Here is a 7,843-nt window from a genome sequence, read left to right as displayed (position 1 = left end):
TTTCCTTACTGCTATGGCGTGTTCTTTATTTGTGCAGCAGGAAGGAAGAACCTATCAGTTACATAAGCATATGTGTATATGAGTATATGTATGTATTGTGTATGTGTGAATGTATGTGTGTATATAGGATGTGTTTGTCTATGTGTGTATAGGAATGTGTGTGTGTGTGTGTGTGTGTGTCTATTTCAGGACAGGGGCTCTCCCTAGATCTTTAGAGCCAGTAGGACATCATTTAGCAATCCCCCAAATCCAATCACTCCTTTTTAGAGATGTTAAAACCAAGGCCCAAGGGACACGACCTGCCTGAAATCGCACCTTTCTCCAGTGACAAAGGAGGAAGTGGCCTGGGAGTCAGAAATGGTCTCACCTGCACCCCAACTCTTGGCCCTTCTTGCTTGGTAGAGGTCATTCTCTCTTGACAGCACAGCCGCTTGATGAAAATAGAGCAGTTAGCATGTCCAGCACTAGCCCACTCTGAGCCAAGCCCTGTGCTTTCTTTGTACCTGACATAGGTTATGTCATTCAATGTACCCCTCACAGTGATCTCTCAAAATAGACATTTTGATGTACATTTCACAGAGGTGGAAACCAAAGCTGGCCGGGTAAATTTCATTTCCCACAGCCTGCTGACTTGTTCTATTTATGTAGTCATGATTGACATTTTTGAGGACATACTATGTGCCAGGCACTGTTCTAAGCACTTGGTACACGTTAGCTTCTTTTGTCCTCATCATAGCAGGTACTATGACCACCCTATGTTACAAATCAGGTCCCTAAGGCACAAAGTTTAAGTAATTGCTCAAGGTAAATCAGCAAGTAGAGGTAAGAAATCTAAAGGCAGTGAGGGAGGGGACCAGTGAGACCAGAAGGGAGGAAAGCCCTAGAAGTCTGAGTTAACCGCAGTGGGCAACTGGGGCTCACCCCCACCAGGGACGGCTGTGAGCCTGGGTGAAACACACTTCGAGGGTATTTAGCTGAGGGACTGTGAGTAGCCCCGTTTTTCTAAGAGACGGTTAATTATTTTTTCTCTCTTCTCTTTCTCCTGTTCCCCAGTTTCCCACTTCCTACTCATTCCTTTAGACATGCAAATACAACCTTTTACCTCACCTTTCAGCAGATGTTCTCTACAGGGCAAGTTCATTTAACTTTGTGCTCCAAGATGGATCTCTCCTAGAGAGTTACGTTGATTTGCAAACCAAAGCCTGCCCATCAGGGAACTCTTATCCTCCACCTGGTTGCCTCAGAACTTTCGCTCACCAAGAGGCTGCCTGGAGAGATAACAGCCAATTTCCGTAAGACTCCCTCCCACCTGGGGATTTCTCAGCCTAGTCCTGCTCACGAAGGCTCTAGCAGTCACCTGTTCAACTGCCCAGTAGCTAAGATACCAGAGCTAACGTGCAGACCCCCACTTGCTCACTTCTTCCCCTGCCTTTTAAAAGTGCCTGCTTTCTGCTCCAAAAGTAAAGCAGTATATTTAAAGGCGGGACACCTGTACTCCTTCCCCTAAGCTAGCTTTGGACTAATTTATACCAGGCATTTATTTATTTATTTATTTACTTGAGACAGGGTCTGGCTTTGTCACCCAGGCTGGAGTGCAGTAGCAGGATCTCGGCTCACTGCAACCTCTGCCTCCTGGGTTCAAGTGGTCCTCCCACCTCAGCCTCCTAAGTAGCTAAGACCACAGGTGGGGTTGGGTTACCTGGCTAAGTTTTGCATTTTTCTGTAGAAACGGGTTTTCCCCATGTTGCCCAGGCAGGTCTCAAACTCCTGAGCTCAAGCGATCTGCCACCCTCAGCCTCCCAAAGTGCTGGGATTACAGGCATGAGCCACGGCCTCCAGCCTAGGTGACACAGTGAGACCCCATCTCAAAAAAAAAAAAAAATGGACTCCGCAAACTAACCTGCCATTCGGTTACAGGACGAGGAAGTGCCTTGGAACTGCCCCTATGTGAACGAGTGCTGGTTATCCAGGAAATGTCATTAGGCAGAGATGTAGGAAGCCACCTTCCTAAAGGTGCTGTCTGCAGGTGACTTCAGGTGGCCGAGGAGATACAGGCAGGGCAGCATTTGCTACCATGTATTAGCCCTGACACTTGGTTCTCAACAAATGCTTATTTTCTTCCCTTCTCTCTACAGAACATTTTCTTTGGACCCAGATATTCCTGGAAATCAATAAAGCTGGTTTTATTATGTGTATGGCAAAAATGTCGTTTGCTTTTATACCACCATATGTTTTTCTTTTTTTTTTTTTTTTGAGACAGGGCCTCACTCTGTCACCCAGGCTGGAGTACAGTGGCACAATCTCGGCTCACTGCAGCCTTGAACTGCTGGGCTCAAATGATCCTCCCACCTCTGCCTCCCGAGTAGCTGGGACTACAGACATGTGCCACCATACTTGGCTATTTTTTGTATTAAAAAAAAAACTGGAGGCCTGTCCTGGTGGCTCACACCTGTAATCCCAACACTTTGGGAGGCTGAGGCGGGCGGATCGCCTGAGGTCAGGAGTTCAAGACCAGCCTGGCCAACATGGTCAAACCCCATATCTACTAAAAATACAAAAATTAGCCGGGTGTGGTGGCGCATGCCTGTAATCCTGGCTACTTGGGAGGCTGAGGCAGGAGAATCGCCTGAACCTGGGAGGTGGAGGTTGCATGCAGTGAGCCGAGATTGCACCACTGCACTCCACACTCTAGCCTGGGCAATAGAGTAAGACTCCATTTAAAAAAAAAAATTAAAATAATTTTTAAAAACAAATAGATAGGATCTCACTATGTTGTCCAGGCTAGTCTTAAACTCCTGAGCTCAAGCAATTCACCTGCCTTGGCCTCCAAAGTGCTGGGATTAAAGGTGTGAGGCACCACGCCTGGCCCTGGCTAATTTTTGTATTTTTTGTAGAGACTAGGTTTTTGTCATGTTGCCGAGGCTGTTCTCAAACTCCTGGGCTCCGGCAGTCTGACCACCTCAGCCTCCCAAAGTTCTGGAATTACAGGCATTAGCCAGACATGTTCATATAAAAAAATCTCACAAATGAGAAAATCTGCTTTGTCAGGTTGCTACCTAATTATTACTTCCTCAACAAATGTTCATAGCAGCACTATTCACAACAGTCAAAGGGTGGAAGCAACCCAAATGTCCATCAGTGGATGAATGGATAAACCAATTGTGGTCTGTCCATACAATGGAACATTATTTGGCCTTGGAAAGGAATGAAATATTCATACTACCACATGGATGAACCTTGAAAACATTATGCTAAGTGAAAGAAACCAGGCACAGAAGGTCACATACTGTATGACTCCACCTATATGAAATATCCAGAATAGGCAAATCCACAGGAACAGAAAGTAGACTTGTGGTTGCCAGGCTGTAAGGACAGAGGAATGCAGTGTGACTGTATAATGAGTGTGGCTCTCTTTTGGGGGTGATGGAAACGCTTTGGATCTAGATAGACGTGATGACTGCATATCATTATGAATATACTAAATGCCACTGAATTGTTCACTTTGTTATTTATTTATTTAGAGACAGAGCCTTGCTCTGTCACCCAGGCTGGAGTGCAGCGGCTCAATCTTGGCTCACTGCAACCTCCGCCTCCCGGGTTCTTTCTTTCTTTCTTTCTTTTTAAGGCAGGGTCTCGTTTTGCTACCCAGTCTAGAACACAGCGGCATAATCATAGTTCACTGAGCGTCAACCTCCTGGGCTCAAGTGATCCTCCTGCCTCAGCCTCCCCAGTAACTGGTACTACAGGCATGCACCACCATGCCCAGCTAGTTTTTGTATTTTTAGTAGAGACGGGGTTTTGCCATGTTGGACCGGCTGGTCTTGAACTCCTGACCTCAAGTGATCCTCCTGCCTCAGCCTCCCAAAGTGCTGGGATGACTCGTGAGCCACCATGCCCAGCCGACATAACATTTTTTATTTAACGAAACTTCTACTGTCAAACACTTAAGTTGGCTTGTTTGAAACAGTAGATAATATTGCAGTCCATATCCTTGTAAAAAATATTTGAGCATATGGCAGATGATTTTCTTAGAAAAGTGTCCCAAGGTGGACTTACCGCATGTCCTGATTAATCTCTGTGTCCCCAGATACTCTTTGCAGCCTCCCCTACCTTTCTCTGTGCCCTGGGAGACTGAGCCAGCCCTAAGCATTGAATCACTTACTTCCCCTGGCCACTTTGAATAAGGTTCAGCCATCAAGAGGCAACAGCAAGGGGGACAGGTGACAGGATGGGAGGGGGTATGTATTTGTCCTGCTCCCTCCCTGCTTTGCTGTGGTTCTGGCAGTGGCTGCAGCCCTAGGCCTGTAACTTGGGTGCGGCCGACCCTCCGAACGAACTGTCTGGGGTGCTAATGGAGTCCTGCTGTTGCACAAGCTTCAACTTCCCCTCTTGGTTCCCTTCACCCGGCCCATGTCTCTGTAAATAATAACTTCACTACAACATCTCTTCAAAATCCCAGCTGGGTAGGGAGATTAGAGGGTCTTTCTAGAACACCTGCTAATATGAACAAGTTCTCCTTTGCTGGCCATTTTTTTCAGTGTTCTTGGTTGTCCCAACTTGTCTATGACCTTTAGATTCACTATGTAAAATTCCCCAAAAATATCATATTGGAATTTTTATTATTAATACAATTGCACAAAACTGGCCATGTGCAGTGGCTCATACCTATAATCCCAGCACTTTGGGAGACCGAGGTGGGAGAATCGCTCGAGTACAAGAGTTTGAGACCAGGCTGGGCACAATGGCTCACGCCTTTAATCCTAGCACTTTGGGAGGCCGAGGTGGGCAGATTGGCTGAGCTCAGGAGTTTGAGACTAGCCTGGACAACATGGCAAAATTCCGTCTCTACTAAAAAACAAAAAATTAGTTGGGCATGGTGGTGCACACCTGTAATCCCAGCTACTCGGGAGGCTGAGGCATGAGAATTGCTTGAACTGGGGAGCTGGAGGTTGCAATGAGCCAAGATCACACCACTGCACTCCAGCCTGGGGGACAGAGTGAGACTCTTTCCAGAAAAAATAATAATAATAATTTGAGACTAACCTGGGCAACACAGCAAGACACTATCTCTACAAAAAAATTAAAAATACATAAATTAGCTGGGCGTAGTGGCATGCACCTGTAGTCCTAGCTACTTGGGAGGCTGAGGTGGGAGGATCACAGGAGCTCAAGAGTTTGGGGTTACAGTGAGCCATGAGCACACCACTGCACTCCAGCCTGGGCAACACAGCAAGAGGCTGTCTCTAATTTTTTAAAAAATAAAAAAAAAAATGCTATAAAAAATAATCACACAAAACTTATATATTAATTTGGCCAGAACCGGCATCTTTCCATTCACAAGTGTCACATGCCTTTCCACGTATGTAAACTTTATTTAAAACCTCTTAGTTAAGTTTTTGTTGTTTATAGGACATGCACATTTTGTGTCAAGCTTATATCTAGGTATTTTATAAATGACCATGAAAAAATTCACTTTCAAGCATTAAAGAAATGCAAATTATGAGAGAACAATGAGATGGTATTTTTGCCTTTCAAATTGGGATGTAGTTTTACAAACAATACTCAACCTCAGAACGGTGTAGTTTAAAGGGCATTCTCACATGCTTTTGGGAGGATGTGCTTTAGTCTATGAACATTCTGGAGGAAGGTTTGACATTTTGTATAACAAGAATTTAAAATGTCGGCCAGGTGTGGTGGCTCATGCCTGTAATTCCAGCACTTTAGGAGGCTGAGGCAAGACGACTGCTTGAGCCCAGGAGTTCAAAGCCAGCCTGGGCAACATAGCCAGACCACATCTCTATTAAAAATAAATAATAATAAATTTAAAGAAAGAACTTAAAATGTTTATGTCCTTTTAAATGAAATCTTTCCAGTTTCCTGTGCAGATGCTTCATTCAAGCCTGCTTTTAGTTGGAGCTTAAAAACAATGTGAATAAATGTCCTAAATCCATAATTGGTGGCCTAATATGATTTTTTTTTTTTTTTAAAGAAGTCCATATCCTTTGGCTTAATGTATAAGGTCAGGGTCCTGGCCAGAAATAGGCCCGAGCATTTAGTTTATAATTAAGGTGATATTTCAAACCAGTGAGGAAATATTCTACTAAAAGAGAAAGGCTGAGCTGGGCATGGTGGCCCATGCCTGTAATCCCAGCACTTTGGGAGGCCGAGGCGGGTGGATCACTTGATGTCAGGAATTCAACACCAGCCTGGTCAACGTGGTGGAAACCCATCTCTACTAAGAATGCAAAACTTACCTGGGCATGGTGGCATGCGTCTATAATCCCAGCTACTGGGAAGGCTGAGCCAGGAGAATCGCTTGAATCTGAGAGGCCGAGGTTGCAGTAAGCAGAGATTGTGCCACTGCACTCCAGCCTGGGAGACAAAAGCAAGACTGTCTGAAAACAAACAAACAAACAAAAAAGAGAGAGAGAAAGGCCGAACAATGACATATGAAAAGTTGAGTATTCAGAAAAAAAATAAGTTTAGATCTTTATCTTCCACTTTATATCAAAATTAGTCCCAGGTGGATTTAAAAGCTAAATGAAGGAGTAAGAGGAAATGGAGGGAGGGAAGGGGCGAAGAGGAGGAGAAAAGAAAAAATATAGATCTGAAATGTCTGTGTGATACTCAGATGGGAGCAGTTTTACAATTAAAAAAAAAAACAAAGGGAGAAAGAATAAAGGAAAATATCAAGGCCAGGAGTAGTGGCTCAAGCCTGTAATCCCAGCACTTTGGGAGGCCCAAGGCAGGCAGATTGCTTGAGCCCAGGAGTTCAAGACCAGCCTGGGCAACATAGCGACACCTCCTCTCTACAAAAGTTACAAAAATTAGCCGGGCGTAGTGGTGTGCACCTATGGTTCCAGCTACTAAGGAGGCTAACTAAGGTGGGAGGAAGGCTTGAGCTGGGAGGCAGAGGTTGCAGGGAGCCAAGATCATGCCACTGTACTCCAGCCTGGGTGACAGAGTGAGACTCTGTCTCAAAAATAAAAAAAGAAAGGAAAAGAAAAATATCAAAAGGTCATCCCACATCAAAACGTCGTGTGGTGTATGAAATATCACCAAAAACAAAATTAGAAGGTAAAATTCTAAGCTTAGAAAAATATTTGCAACACATTTGACAGAACTGATATTTTTTAACTGCTTCTGTACATTAACAAGAGAAAAAATAGAAAATGGAAAAGCAGACCAAAGATATGAATAGGCAACTCACAAAAGGAGTAAGTCAGATGTTCCAATCTAATTTTAAAATGTAGCAGACACGTGGTCTTGGAGACGCAACAAGCAGGGCGGCTGACCAGGCTTTCGGCAGGAAAGGCATTCACCCCTTCTCCAGCTGCGGGGCGGGGCCCCAGGTCCCTCTCTGGAGGGGTCTCCAGGGAGCGGAGCTCTGGGATACCGTTTCCCGGGGCGTGTGGGAGGGGTTGGAGCATTTCCTAGGGCTGAGCCCACTTGCCCTCTAGGGGTTGGCGGTTCCTCCCCCTTTCTTCCCCGCGACAGGGCTGGACTCCGAGGGGCGGGCGCTGACGCTTCCAATGGCACCGCAGCTCGTGGGGAGCTCGGGCGCTGCCTCTCGGGCGGTTTCCCCAGCCCTCGCGGCTCGCGGCCACCGGGGGGCGGTGTTGTCCGGGAGACGCCGGAGCTGGGGGCTCACAAAGGCCCCTTTCTCCTCCGCCGGAGATGAGTCATAGCCCAGGCAGGGTCGGAAGGGCAGCTGCTCCAGGGCGACTGCAGAGCCACGCCTCCGAGTCACCCTGGGCGCCCGCGCCAGCCGTGTCTGCTTCTCCTTGGGTTTGGCAGGCCACAGGCAAAACTGGGTCAGGCCGGTGGCCTAGTTCGCTGGTTC

At 46.3% G+C, this 7,843-nt stretch overlaps 1 long non-coding RNA gene across 1 annotated transcript; it reads right to left on the bottom strand.

Moving 5' to 3' along the window:
• Window positions 1-706: 706 nt before the first annotated feature.
• On the bottom strand, window positions 707-7,508 carry LOC123569417 (uncharacterized). The gene is made up of 3 exons (XR_010581756.2): window positions 7,211-7,508; window positions 6,255-6,395; window positions 707-1,268 (listed from the first exon to the last, which is right to left on the bottom strand). It is a non-coding gene; the product is annotated as an uncharacterized lncRNA (long non-coding RNA).
• Between the last annotated feature and the right edge of the window lie 335 nt (window positions 7,509-7,843).

The sequence above is a fragment of the Macaca fascicularis genome, chromosome 16 (assembly GCF_037993035.2).
Source record: "Macaca fascicularis isolate 582-1 chromosome 16, T2T-MFA8v1.1".
In the NCBI taxonomy this organism is placed as follows: Eukaryota; Metazoa; Chordata; class Mammalia; order Primates; family Cercopithecidae; genus Macaca; species Macaca fascicularis.
The sequence above is the reverse complement of the archived record's forward strand: the minus strand, read 5'-3'. Positions and strand labels throughout refer to the sequence as shown.